This window comes from Glossina fuscipes, unplaced genomic scaffold (assembly GCF_014805625.2).
Source record: "Glossina fuscipes isolate IAEA_lab_2018 unplaced genomic scaffold, Yale_Gfus_2 61185, whole genome shotgun sequence".
Taxonomy (NCBI): domain Eukaryota; kingdom Metazoa; phylum Arthropoda; class Insecta; order Diptera; family Glossinidae; genus Glossina; species Glossina fuscipes.
Genome location: NW_024003416.1, coordinates 448,464 through 464,283, shown reverse-complemented (window position 1 = coordinate 464,283; position 15,820 = coordinate 448,464). Strand labels below are relative to the sequence as shown.

The window sequence follows — 15,820 nt, the reverse complement described above, 5'->3', positions numbered from 1 at the left end:
TTTGCAAGCGAAAAAAACCGACATGCAAAAAATTCAAAAAGAAAAACTCTTCAAAAGAAAAAAAAGTTTCGGCTCAACAATATTTTCAACTTCAGTGCAATGTTCAACATTCTGAAATACGCCGAAAACTTAATTATATTTACGTAGCATATAAATTTCAGCATGTTAAGTAGAAGTCGGAGTTAAATCACTAAACTTTGATAAGTGTACATATACCTTTAGAACTTCGCTAGCACTGCCTTTTTAACAAAGCTGTTCGCTTTCTATGGGGATCATCCATAGAATATAAAAATATTTTGCTTATGAATACAGAGTTGTTCCCTGTTTATGTTGCATTGTAGGCCTTTGAACAGTTATTATTTTTATTTATTTCCATTCAGTTTCACAATTACATGTTTAACCTAAATTAAACAACTCATATTACAATATCCAGGTTACTTTATATCTTAAGATAACTAGATAGAATATAAATCTATCAACAAAAAAAAAAAAAAAAAAACTAAATACATATAAAATTTGATGAAATCTGCTGTAGTAGCAACATACAACCTGCCTGTTTCCGCAAAGTTTTAAGGAATCCGTCAAATAAAACTTAGAAAAACAATTTAATACTATAATTCACTTTCATTTTTCACCGAACTATTAGTAAAACAACTACATAGCTATTGTTTATTAAATTTATAGTGCAGAATCTTATAAGTATCAAGATACAATTGTATTTAGGGATATGTCATGTAACCATATCACTCTGTATGCAATAATAGCGTCAGATAATCTTGCAGCTATTGCAGTAAAATAGTATCTCTTATGTAATTAAGCGAATGAATAGGCGGACCAAAGAGGTAGTAATAGTCATTATATAACTTGCACACTAGTCGAAGCGGATTATAAAACTGGTAATTGATGTAATATAATAATTATTTTTTTGACAAATAATGTTTGGAGACTCTAGAAGGCAAATATCCCCCTTACTAATTTAGTCATAAGCAAAACTGACAACATTTCAGAGCGTCGCATAAAAAAGGTTAAACAGCACTCACGGGGGACGTGAGAAGGAGGCGTGAAATACTTTAAAAAGTAGCTTTAAAATATTAACAGACGTGGGTCTACCTTTAAAAAAACCTTATTGTAGACGTAATTTTGTTTGACACTACAGACAAACAATTTAGGTAACACACTAGTTTTGCAATATCTGCGTTACCCCCATAGTTAACAACAGAGTTTCTAGAATTATATTTGTCTAAAAACTATGATAAAACCATATTTTTTTAATTCGTGGGAAATAACCATTTACTGAACAACTATTAAAGATACTTGTTGGAGGGGTGAATAATAAATCAGCACAAGCCCAAAGAATGCACAACGGAGTTCCATCAGGTGCTGGCTGGTAGAACATTCTCAATGTGGATAATGCGCGATAAGCTTTTGTTTCAGATAAAATGACATGGAAAAATATTAAACGATCAGATTTTGTAAGGAGGGTCATCAATTAAGATGAGCAAAGCCGAATAAAACATCTTGAGGTAATCAGCAAAAAGGTTGGATATTTCTTTTGTCTGAGGATTCAATATATTTATATTTGCATAGCGGATGGAAATCCTTTTATTTTGCGTTTAGAGTCGACAAACCTATAAAAAGATTTTTGAATCAGCCAACAATTTTCTTCTCATGATTCTTTTGTAATCATAAAGTACTCTAACTTTCAACGAATTAAACCCATGTCTTAATTTCAAGTGTTCCGTATAATCTAAAATCTGGCCATTAAGTTTATACTTTCTAAACAGCCTGCCTTTCTTGTTACGAGTTCTACGTAAGTATTTGTTAAACTAGACTGAGCAATAGGTTAAAGTAAAGATAGGTTGCAATAAAACTGACAAACATCGCCCAATATCGTCAAAGTCCCAATTTATTTCCGACCAGGCAGTAAATAATATTTTCTTCTGTTAAAGGAGGAGAAATGCAGGAGAAATTTTGTTTACAAATACTATCTTCAAGCAGACTTCTAACCGTAAATATCAACGTGGAATGATAATCGTCTTTGAGGGAAAAAAAGTGACCAGCCCGTAAAGTTTTTACGCTCGTATTACTAGAGAAGACTAGATCCAAAATTCTATTCTTTCTGTTTGGAACGAAACTTGCTTGTAAAGGACGCAATTCAAAGATTCCGCCAAAAAAGCCTACGAATATATTAAGGAATGTGGTATTAGTCGATTTCCAAATGTTTGGTAAATATTGGCGCTTGATAAAAGAGCACGTAAAAAATCGGATTCATTCATGAGGAATATTTTCTAAAGCTATATCATCCACATTTGGAGACCTTCTTGAGCGTATTTGACGCACTAGACGTTTAACGACGTCATCAGCTAAGTAGTCCTCCTCTGAAAGATGAACTGTAATTGACTTCAGAATCTGCTCTCGAGGACGAAAGCTTAAATTACAAGAGGATTTACGACTTTCGAGAAATCTTTCTTTGAGTTTCATCCCAACATAGAGAAGGTATTCTATCTTAATACTTAAGGGACGGAATGGCGTTGCGGTTTTTACGAAGCAATTTGCCAATATGTTATCCGAAGAATTTGGTCTTGTGCAACACCAATCACGATGTCTAGCATTTAAGTCCCTTTTACATTTGCACTCAAGCTAACTTGAGCAAGACTCACTAGGAAAGTAGATACTATTGAATAACCATTAACGTTCCGAATATCCACATCGAATCTTTTAATTATTATACATCGATTTTAATTGACCAAATTTCTTAAAATGACAACCTATTACGGATTACAAATACAACTGGTGCACCTAAATATTACGTTATGTCACGCCCTACACAAATGCAGTTTGGACGAAATAATTTGTCGAAACATTTTAGCCAAGTTTTAGAGAGTAGACGTACATCGACTACTGCTGACTAAAAAATTAAAAAGCTCAGTGGATTGTGGATATTATGGTATTTCCAAAATATGACTAAGTATTGCAATATCATTTAACATTTGCAAATAAACGTCTAATAGCTATAGCAGTAAATATACCTTGCTTAGTTGTACACAATTTAGGGTTATTAACGATGTTGAAAACTAATTAAGTAATTTCATTTTCGGAGAAAAAATCAACATTATCGTTCAGCACTAACTGCTTATGATGCACGTTTGTTGCAATGTTAACATGAGTAGTATATACATAGGAGAACGTCGACTGAAACTTCAGCCCGCGGAATGAAAGAAGTTTTTCTGCTCGTCAAAATTTCGACCTACCCGGATACTACTATATATATGAAGGGACGTCGACTTACGCGCATCCCCACATATCGTGGATGTGTTTTTGAATCCTCCGTATTTTTGACGTCGATTACAGTGAGAAAAAATAACTTAAATAATGTCCGCTATAAACAAAACCTTTGGTAAAAGTGTGCTGAACGAAAAAGATACAATTTTTTCATTCTTACGAGATTCCCTTTGTTTTCCTTTTTTTAATTCGTTTGAGTGTTCAGTGGCAACAGGCAAAAAGGAAAAAAAAGAGTAAATACAGAACTGGAAGATATTGCGACGTTTTTGTCAACGGGAAAATCATTCCTGGTTAAGTTTTTTCGGCTATCGCGGTTTACCGAGGCTGTACTGTCCCTTCCCTTAAAGAAAATCTCACTGTGTTCACAAACCATAAAGTATAGCATAGGTAAGAGCGTCTGTGGTAAAACGTTCAGTCAACCATCGGCCATGACCGATAATTAAACAATGATATCAGCTGAAACCTGTCTCAAAACCCAGCTTAACATGCGAGAAAGTTCGCTACCTCAAGGGAGCCCGTTCAAAAGAAGTAGCTGTAATATCAAAAAAAAAGGATGGGCCGATAAAAGGCAGACAGAAGAAGATTAGGTGGATGCCACTCCGGCGGGAGAAAGTAAAGAAAGAAAGAAGTATATGCAAAGGAAGATCCAAACGAAGCAAGTCAAGTACCAGCAAGAAATTGGACTTTTCTACAAGGCCACAGTAATAAACCAAAAACAAACCCGCTGAAGCCTAACTCAGTCTAGATTCAAAAGAGGTGACAGATGTCGTATATCGATATACTAGAATAAGTAAGGAATAATGAAAGTCTGCGTAAGCTGGGCGGGTAGGTGGTTAAGATTTAAAAAAATCGCGAATGGCGTAATTATGTTGGAACTGAAAAGATCTCGTGAAGCAAATCCGATGGAGTATAAAGAGAATATTGGCCCCTTGCTTACCGGGCAAGCAAAGATTAAGCTCCTCGATAACGGTAAGACTGTCGTCATAAAAGGCTTAGATGAGGTGACGGACAAAGAAGATATAGCTGCAGCTATAAAGTCTTTATCACCGGTGTATGGAATAAATACAAATTCTATAAAGGGTATGAATAAATCCCTTGCAGGCACACTCATGGCGATTGTGAGGCTGCCTTGTAAGCTGGCTGCCAGCTTCCTATAGAAGGCAAAAATAAAAATTTGATAGGTGGTCTGCAGAGTGCGTGAAATGAGAGCCCTCGTTAGATGTTTTAAATGTGCTAAATTTGCCTGCAAAAATGAAGTTGGCAAAAGCCAAAGCTGTAAACCGGGACACAAAGCTAAGGAGTGTAAAAACGGGCCCGAGTACGCTACCTGTGGTGAAAAGTCAAAGGTCATCTTATTGGGTATAGGCGTTACCGTTCGTATCAGATGACTATTAGTAAAACTGCGAAATGAGGTTAATGGAAATTAACTTGAATCGATGCGAGGAAGTACACGACTTGCTTAAACAGTGTTGTTGATCTCGCAACAGTATCAGAGAGTAGTTAACAATAGTACCTGGATTGCAGATATGACCAATAAAATGCCATTATGTATATGTGGAAAGAAAATAACGTACACCGCGCTCATTAATAATAATCGATACTACATTGATGTTAAAGTGAAAGACATTTATATCCTTAACTGCTGTCTGCCGCCTAGCATGGATTTATTGAATCACACACAGATAATAGATGAATTAACGACAGAAATAAGCAAGAGTAAGCTGACCATCATTGCTGGGCGCTTCAACTAATGGGCTACAAAGTGGGGTAGTAAATACACTAACAGAAAAAGTCAAATCTTGCTAAGAACTTTCACAATTTTTGATGTGATACTGTTAATTGATGGACCGAAATATGCATACGAAAAAAATTACCTTGGATCTATCATTGACGTCACTTATGACTGCAGCCCGCTCGTACGGTACTGTCAGTGGTATGTGAGTGGCATGTATACGCTCAGTGACCACCATGTTGTTAATCATGACTTTACGGGAAGTATCTCTTCGCAAGTAGCTGTGATTAAGTCTTTCGCGCCTGGGTTGATAATAAACACACTTAAGGAGGAACTTTTTACCGAAATGATAAAGAAACGAGCCATCTTCTTTGTAGACACTGAAAAGAAGCCAGCAAGTTAGTGGAACATGTGTCTGTGGGCTAAGACGCATCTGTGGCTCGGAGGACTAGCTGCAAACCTGTACCCTGGTGGAATGTAAATATTCCGATGAAAAGAAGGAAATGCATTGAAGTGAGGCGTAAGCTACAGGGGAATTACATTAGACCCAACTACCACAGTTATAAAGAGGAGTCCCGGAGTGCGCACAAGACCTTAAATTTAGAAATAAAAAAACTCAAAAATAAATGGTTTAAATAGTTTTGTAAAGACGCGGAGACCAATTTATAGAGTAGTACATACAAGATAGTAATGGCTAAGCTAAAGTATAACAGACGAGAAGTACCTACCGGGCTCTCCAGACTTCATGAGAAAAGTTGTAGAAAGCTTCTTTTGTAAGCGCGTTGTCCGGGAAATCCGTACAAATGGCGTAACATGCCTTTGCGCAGGTATCACAATTGAGGAACTAAATGATGCAATGCGGTAACTAAGAAACAACAAAGCACTAGTTTCGTGGAAGATTGCCTACTTGCTGGGGTATTCGCGAAGAAATTGAAACCGCAAAACTTGGTGCTGTTAACAAAACTCAACCAGCCAGCAGATAAATCGTGCCGCCACTCATGTATAATTGACACGCTAGGGAAAATGTTGAAGAAAATCATTTGCAGCCACTTAGTAAATCACATCAAGCAAACGGACGGAATGTTGTATCTAATCAATATGATATCGAAGAGGGAGGTTAACTATCGACGCTGTATTACATATAAAAACGATTGCCGAAGACACCCGATGGAAAAACGGCAAGAAAATGTACTGTGTTGTGGTTAATAGGGACCTAAAAATGCTTTTAGCTCGGCGAGAGCTGCAGTTGCTCGAAGCTCCACGTGTGCCACTATATCTGGTGCGCATAAAGACCTACCTATACGATAGTTTAGTGGCCTTGTCACGCGACTTGGCCTAAATTTCGGTAGAGCATCTGCCAATTTGTACCGACATGCTGTGCCGCATGACAATAAAAAAAGAAATTTAAAAAAAGAAAAGTGCAAATAAAAAAGCATTTGAACCTGAAATCGAGTAAAAAACACACACTTTTCACAATGTGTAATTCCGTTTCCGAAGTCTGTTGTCCGTACTCTACGCCGCTCGTGGGTACCTTCCTAGTCCGCCAGTATCTGCTCCCAGTTTCCCTACCTCCTTGCGCACACCCCACCATACTCCGTCTCAACGGTATCTACCGACTGCTTATTTAAGCGTCATTCTTTGTACTTTCTAGTAAAAGAAAATAATAACATAAAAAATTTTAAAATCCTTTTTTTCTTTTTAAATCCTTTGTTTCTTTTTTTTTCTTTATATTATAAGGAAAACATATATATATATAAAAAAAAAAAAAAAATAAAATTAAACGAGAAAAATTGAAGCTAAACTCACATTATAGTTGCTAAGTGTTGAAATTACGTACCGATATAACAATTATTTAAAAACGACGATTCTTATTTCGGTTTCTTCACAAGTCTACATTTTATATAAATATTTTAGGACTTTTTTTTTTAATATATTTTTTTAGTTAATACAATTTTGTTTGGAGATTTTCTATCTATCTATACGTACATATCCCTTTATATATTCTAGTTCATGATGTTTCTCTTAGCATTTATATTTTCTTCTTTCCTTTATTCTTGGGTTGGTTTAATTGTGAGGATGGATAGTGCTTGCCTATAGCTGTTGCTCTGCTTAAAGCGCTCCCTCTTTATTTTGTTTGTCTTTTTCTTTCACGTTACAAAAACTGTTTTTGCGTTTTGAATTTAGTTTCGCTGACTTTCAATAAGGTTTCCAGTTTAAATAAATTTTTAAGTGTAAAATAAATGTGCAACTGTTGTTCTCAATTTAAGCGGCACTTTCTTAAGAGTATTTCTAGCCAATGTTTGGAATAATTTTACTTTCAGAACTATGCCCATCCAAATAGGTTTCCATGGCCTCATTGTAAGAAGGATTTTGTGTAAATTTTTGATCGAGAAATTTCTTTCAGTTGTCTTTCTGGCTTTGTTTTACATTTTTACAATTATATGGGCTTTTAACATTGGTTTACAATTGCAATATATGTAGCCACTCTCTACATGTAAGCATGTGTGTGTATCCATTAGTGTTTTATTTTGGTTCAATAAAATACAATTTACATATTTTTGATTTGTCAATATTTTCTTTTCAAAGCTTTGTTTGGTAATTGATATGCTTCTTTAACAATATTCTCGCTTATTTATTTTCCTTCTTTTTCTTAATGTCCTTTATTTGTGCTTGCCATTTGCAATTTTTGTTGTTGTATTGTAGAATTTCACTTTTTGTGCGTAAGATATTGCTAATTTGTCAGGAAAAAAACTTTGCAAATCAAATTTTTATTATATTTTTGTAAACGGTTTTTTTTCTATATATTTTCTTTTTATATGTAACAAATCTTCGAATTGCATAAATGTACAAATAGCACTATTTTCAATCAAATACAATTTACATAGCTTTCATTTATTAATATTTTCTTATAAACGACTAAAGGGGGACTTCCATATAACTTTCCTATTTTATATATTGTTAAACAATTAAATTTTATGTATTTCGCACAATTTACTATAACTTTATTTTTATCGTAAGAAATAAGATTATTGGCGAGTGAAACAACCCACAACGTCTTGTGGGCAGCACGGCGCAATCGCTGTCTTTCTGAGATACTGTTAATGGGGTCTGCGTAACCATAAAGCACCGAGCTGAGAAGTACAGAGCTAGATTAAGAACAACGACTTTAAGACAGATGAGATGAACGAAGGCTCAAAGGTTTCTTCTGACGTAATTCTTAGCGGTAATTCTGAGATTATTGTCAGATATGTGAGAGGTTTTAGTGAGTGCAAGCCCTACATTGACTTAGACTTCCAACGCTTTCCCCCTTTCTAAAAAAAAACCACATACACACACCTTCTCGACCAACTTCTAACACTAACGTACGTAACATTCTCCGCCTTCCGCAAAAAAGCACTATATTCATAACGTACTATGAACGCCATCTACGAATAGCAAAGAATGCGCACAGGTTGCTCTTTCGTTTGTCCTTAAAATAGCATCACATAACCTTCTCACCTACAAACAATTGCGAACGATTTTAATTAAATAGATCGTGCATATCTGCCTGTTCAAGCTCATTGCAAAAAATTGGATGCTTTTATTAAAAAGGTTCACCTGAACTCTAGGATTGCTTCCTAACGTAAGTGAGATACCAGGTGATACCAGGTGAGATAAAATATGAAAGACATAATTGAACTTCAGAAACATCTTCTTTTATCCATTATCTTAGCAGTGCTAATTTCATTTCTGATTTTCACCTTTTTGTGATGTTTATTTTTTCACTTTCCTTTATTTTTGGTTTAATTCATTAAAATTATTAAGATAAAAAAGTGGAATAAAACTACAATAAACATATTTTTTGTAACGAGACAGTTGAAAATTTTGAGAGCTTACTGGAACATTATTGCACGCGGGTTGCGAGACTGTCAGGTTTGAAACCAAGCTGATTTGTTAAACGAGGAAATAAGTGATCACCGTGCTACGGGCTGTAATTTCTGCTAGCAGATTTTGACCGAAAGGGAATTATTCCATAGTCATCTGTGTGACGAATTCGCAGACATTGTGAAATAGTAATTAAAGAAAACGAGCCTACTATCTCCGGTATGAACAACAGCCCGTCGACAAAAAACGCCATTAAACGTGGGAGATTTTACTAACTAAAGCAAAAGCTCCTGCTATTGAGGTATTGAGGTATATTGCCCCCATGCCAAACAAAACACAAAACCTACTTGAAAACCAATAAGCACCAGGAGAACGCTACTGTGCTTCTAAACAAAAATGTATTCAACACATTTCCAACGATGTCGAAAAATGTATTCCAATACAGAGGATTTACAGGATAAGATATCAATCGAGAAATTTTTAGGGCATATCCCTACGTACATAAGCAAGTTCAAACCAAAAAGGATGAATTTAGCTGTAAAATTCAATTTGAGGCTCTTCGGTGGCTGTGCTAAGGGCGTAGAGTCAGAAATCGTGCTAACAATGGCGCATTTTTCAAAAAAGTTCGTTGCTGCAAGAGAAAGCAGTTAAAAATAAGATTAACGCACTTTTTATGGAGATTATAAAAGCAGCTGAATTGTGCCAGGAACGAGATAGCCGTCGGACGATAGCAGAAATCAAATTTTGTGGATTAACCATCTGTAATATCGCATGTACGTTTTCCAGTTAGTATAAGGTTAAGGTTAAAACTGCTTATGTCTACTGTTTTAAATAGTGCGTTTTAGCGGCTACTGCTTGTAAGTTTGATAAACCGAATGGAGATTTAAAATTCCCAGTAACCAACTGCGACATCAATCGGCTTGAGCAGAACAATAGGTACATCAGCGTACACATTTATGAATTGATAAATTACTATGGTACATGAAAAGTGGTCTGTACAGCGAAGGCAACAAAACCGCCAACGCATTTGCACATCAATTTGCTGGCAGTATTTAACAAAACTGCAAATCAATACTATTATTGTTTTATTACTAGTATTTGGTAAAAGCATAATATAAACGAAACCATACTGCATTTTATACTACGACTGGAACCATAAGTAGGAATACACCAACGTCAAAAGTGCAGTTCCAGCAGCGGGAACAACAACCAAGTGTAAAAATATGAGGAAGAAATTATCATCGCTAATTATCGTCTGTACTTCTTGCATCTTGTACTATTGCTTCGACTTACCTGTTCGTTCAACTGCTGCTGAAGAACTAAAAGAAAGATTGCTGCTTGCGCGCTGCTTTTATAACTGTTGGCTGCCGCACCCATGCGTTGATATTTAGAGCTTTCCCCACGAGGTGTGTTTATTTAAGAGACTAACGTACTGAAAGCTATGTTCGTAATTATATGTAAAGGTATAAATCGAAGTCATACAGCGTTGCATTATAATTTCGCGTCAAAATAACAGTCCTAAAATTTTTAATACAAGAACTCAAAGTTTAGTAAGCTTAACCAAAGTTAGTTGATTTTCATTTACATTTACATAGTAAATCTTTGAGTGTTCGGGGCGGTTAATGAAGTCTGCCTCTTTATAAGATTTAATCTATAAGAAGAATTATTAAATCCATTTAAAAAATCTGCTCCTGGACAAAGAATTAAAGTAATCTAAATGAATATAAATTCATAGTAGAATCTGATGATAATAAATCAAAATTAATCTTAACAAGTTTGACACATCATATATTTCTCCGAAAACATACACAATATCATTCCTAATAACAAAACAGTATTAAGATTGATGAAGCGAATGCGGATCGAATGATAACAAAGTCTACGGGTTTAAAAGCCAGAGCACACGCATACATCGTTAATGGTAATAATAATATAAAAAAAATAAATCAAAAAAGTAAAAGAATTGAAAAAGTGCACAACTGAAAAAATCAAATGCAGTGATTATAAACACTACATTATAAATAGAAAATCTTTTTTTGGTGAGCGGAGGGTCATAGGAAGCAGATTTCATTGATTGTACACAGAGATTTGCAAAAAAATAACTTTAGATTATTTAAATGGTGACCAACGTGTTTTAGATGATAAGATTTCCACACTAACGTGGAAAATTATAAAATAATTAATCAAAATATATAAATAATAATTTTTAAATAGTATGTATATAAGAATAAACGTAAAAAAAATTAATACGCAATGAAAAGTTTCTTTTCATTAACAACAACCACAGGAATAATAATAATAATTAGAATAATAGCAAACACGTTGGTTTGATCTTATACATCTTTTTCGAAGTAACTGCGTTTTCTTAACCAATAAATTGTGAACTTGCTAAAACCTCAGTCACTTCATAAAAACTTTGCTTGCCTTCTTCTTCAATATCTTTTTCACTAAAAAGGCATTCTTATCGTAAACTCTTCGCATTCCGTATTCATCCTTTGAATCTTTCTCATATAGGAGGCTTTCACATGGATGTGTGTGCGATAATGGCTAATTCGGTAATCAAATCTTAAAAATTTTTAATAAAAAATTCCTTCCCCTTATCAACATGAATATTCTCTGGACAGATATTTCTTCTTTCCAATACCTATCTCATGACCTCAACTATCACAGGTGAACTTTTAGATTTTACTGGTTGTGCGAAAGCGTACTTAGAAAATACACCAACTTCAACCAAAAGATATATGTAACCTTTGCTTAGTTGTTGAAATAAAATTAACTCGCGAATCAATCGCCTTCGGAGAAAATTTTTGTGCTTGGTATGTGATTCTCATTAACTATTTGAAATTTGCTCATTTTTAGACATTTATTTTTTCAAGGTTCTCAAATATAGCTCATAAAACTTAATATCTTTCCTAATCTTGTTTGACGTCTTTCAAGAAAATTCAAAACAAAATCTTAATAAATCAATCTCGATATCAGAGTGGATAGACATGGAGATCAGCCAGCTGAACAGCAGTCTTCTTTATTTCTACGCACTGTGGTAAAAGGTGATTATAATAAAAGTTATAAAATCAAATTGATCCAATTTTATTTTTATTATTCCTTGTAAGTTCTTTGTGTAAAATCACATTTATTATCTAGTACCCGCAAAACTGGGTTAAACTTTCTTGAAAGTGAAAAACCACAATTAAATTTAGTTTTTAAATTCATGAAATGTTCCATACCCATTGTATAATCCCTTTATTGAGACGATGCAAGTAGGGAGGAAGGAGGCATCAGATTTTGGAATATTAAGCCAAAGATTGTATAAAATCAGTTTAGTGTGCAGCAGCGACTCATCAAGCTACGCCTAGCGTAACTAAAACTACGTTCGGTTTTGTTGATTTCTAGTATTGTCATGGAAATCAGAAATAAATATCTATTAAAAGTTAAGTACATATGCGTTCAAATTCGGTTGTAGTTAACTAGTTTTTATTTAGACCTCCATTCGGTAAGAAGAAGTTAATCGGGAAGATTAAACATCAATATCATGTTTGTGTTAAATTTATTCATGTTTTAAAATGGTGGGATGGTGCAATAGACTATTTCTGTTTAGCTGACTCTCACCCTTGAATCACTATGGCAATGCTTTAGTAGTTGAAAGAGAAAAACTAGAATTTCTTAAAAAATATTTAACATCCGAGGTGATATTCGTGGACATTCAAACATCTTTGAGAATATTACCCAATTATTTTACTAATTTCCCATATTATCGAAATGACGCAAAATTGAAAAAAACTCAGACGCCATTAAAGTTACTACTTCAAATTAAACGAAAATTTATAAAATGATGTATTCTACGAAATACTAGTTTACTTTGTATTTTATAGTTAATAAACCAACATATTTTATCAATTTTACCATAAATTTGCTATGCTTATTGAGGACCATCAGGATCAGGCAAAACAACGTTTTTGAAAAATCTTATTTATAGCAAGAATTTCTTGATAAGTGCGAAAATTGACTGAATAATTTGGTGTTAAGGTGAAGAAATTGAGAAACCTACTATGGGTAATATGGCGCATATTGAATATAACATTGGAAGGGAAGAGAACTTGAAAATATTTTCAATAAACCAAGTCTCATTAGAGTTAATGTATTAATGACGAACGCTATCAAGAAAAGAGTTTGGGAACTTTTCACTAAGGAATCGCATCATAGAAATTTTTCTGTCACTATAGTTGCTTATGCTTGCACGCACTTGTATACTCAAGCAACCAAAGTCCAGGATAGTGTAAAGGAGTATAGCTTTCTTTAGCATAGTTTAGCTTCGTTTTAAAAACACTAAACAAAAATTGTTCCAAAATTACCAAATTATCTTACTTTAACTGACGAATAGCTAAACCAATTCAGTCAGAGTCTTAAAAGATAAGTATTTAAGAAACTTGAACTAAGGCGAAAGCGTTGTTAAAGATATTCTAGGTAATGAAAATCATATTGACTTTCATGATTTTGCGTGGCTTGTAGAAGTCATATTTTAAGAAATCTTGTTATTTACGAGTTGAACGAGTTGAGAAGAGATATGTTCTTTAATTTGGTGTATCAATGGTTGATATATTTATACATATATATCAAAATCGCAACAATAGCTGTCTTTATTCCAATGTTAACAGATGTGCAAGAACGCATACAGGCTTTTATTTGTTCGAGTTACAAAAGTGTGCAGTCAACGTTTGACAAGGTATAGTAAGTTTTTTTTGGGTTTCATAACCAGTTTCTTCAATATATATATATATATATATATATATATGTATATACAAATAAAATACATATATACAATATATGCATGTATATGTATATACAAATACACTACATATATACAATATATATACATATATATTACGCTTATATGCAAATATAAATACGTATTTTAGATAGATAGATACGTGCATACAAACATGTAAATATAAATGCACTCATAATTACATGTGCACATTTGAAAGCATTCTTAAACCGAAAAACTTTCTGTAGGTGGTACACTTTGCTTAATGTTTTCTTTAATGTATCATATGTTACAGAAATGTACACAATAGTCAAATGCCGAACATACAAAGGACATTCTTCAATCCTCATTTATCTTCACCTATTCTTATAAATTTATATATATATATATATATATATATATATTGATCCGGAAATGCCAAATCCAGTTCATTCTAACTAATTGATTTTCCCAGAAAGGAAATTGCATAGAGAGGGAAAACCCAAGTTCACATTCGCGGCGCGTCATGCAACTGCCGCCCGCGGAAAACGATTAGCGGAACAGCAAGTTAACGGATTAAAAATGTAGCCATGAACTTAAGTAAATGTAATATGCTTGTAAAAATGTATATAAATAAACTATTTGCGGAAGGCAGAATCAGTCAGACAAAAAGAGAATATTAGAGTTGAGAGTATTGCCAAAGCAAATAATCCTACTCTTAAAAAAATAGATTGTAAATAAAGAAACTTGAAATGAAAACGTGCACGCGTATTTCTCTTAAAGAGGATATCCATGATCTAGTGATACGAACCGTATCCGAGAAAAGCGCAATTTCACAACAATATATATGTATATCTATATATTTATATATGTTATCTTAATTTTTTCATCTTTAATGTTATATTATGTGTTCAGAATGGGAAAACACTGTGAAGAAAAGTTCATGCAATGGAAATTAATCCGTCTATATCTCAAACTCTCGCATATGCACACACATATAATTGCTATAACACACGTGTAAAAAACGAAGAACTTAATTCTTAAATCATACGAAGAGAATTGATTTTTAAAATATTAATTTTTATAGACTTTTATGATGACCGTTCATTCTTTTGGAAAAGAAGACTTAGACCTATATGAACTGAAAGTAGCACCTCAACGATACAGCATACTTTTCACTTATAAACAAAATTCGAGGTCAAGCGACTCATCCTTGCATTTAGCGTATTATATTTACGAAATTTTTTGTCGGCGTTGTCAGTAAACTTGGTGCTTGATTAGCTCAAAAAAGTACAAACGTTGAGTTATGTCGATTTACTATTCTTCCAGTTTTCTGAATTTCGTCTTTTCCATCGAAGATAAAATCTACTCAGTCACCACGTAATGGCGACGACAAAATAATATATGATGAAAAATTCTGTAGCATAGTATTCTGATATTACTCATAATATTCTGAAGAATTTCGGTTCTCCAAATAAATAAATCAAATAAAAAACAAAAGCAAGAAATTTAATTCGGTCGAAATATTCTAAGATATTTAAAATTTAGTCGTTATAGTCGTTAAGTCGACTACAACGGCAGACGGACACAAAAGCAGATATTCTACGTGCGAAGCTTTTTTTGCCACCGATGAAGGACATAGACCTATTATGTAGTCCCAGTTGTGTATATATATTTGTTACACATATTTTGCAATTTGCAGGTAATTATTTTGAGAATTTGAATTTATAAGAAAGAAAAAAAAGGTAACTCCTACGGGCTCGATAGTTGTGAGTAATCTTAATTAATTGATTTAATACGGTGTGAAAATAATTGTGTTGAATGTATGTGTCACAAAGTTGCTTCACACCGGATTTACGGCATCCTTCAATTTTCCTTGCATCTGTGATAACGATGACAATGATTGTTTCGAATGTTAATGCCGCTAATGAATTCAGTTACAAAACTATGAAAGACGGTCATGTTAAAATACTAATGAAATCTATCGATTCGTCCGGCGAGTTGGTAAACTACTTGTGTGACAAAAAGTTAAAACTCACGCCTACCTAATTAAACAAAAGATTAATGAAAGTCGGTATTGAAAAGCTAAGACTCAAAGCTCGGAATGTTTCTTAGATTCACTAAAGACCCACTGCCATATAGGTCTGGGACCTGGTGCAGGTAATAATGAAATTTACAAATTGGAATACTTCAATCATGCT

General features: G+C 33.8%; 1 long non-coding RNA gene across 2 annotated transcripts in view; it reads left to right on the top strand.

The window, feature by feature from the left end:
- Nucleotides 1-11,126: 11,126 nt before the first annotated feature.
- LOC119643527 overlaps nt 11,127-15,820 on the top strand; it is a 5,013-nt gene continuing 319 nt past the window's right edge. Inside the window, exons 1-4 of one of the 2 annotated variants that reach the window (XR_005248312.1) lie at nt 11,127-11,433; nt 11,503-11,694; nt 11,755-11,925; nt 15,322-15,779. This is a non-coding gene — a long non-coding RNA (uncharacterized LOC119643527). Of the gene's footprint in view, nt 11,434-11,502; nt 11,695-11,754; nt 11,926-13,935; nt 14,005-15,321; nt 15,780-15,820 lie in introns of those variants that run through there. The other variant, XR_005248313.1, reaches the window with a different exon arrangement.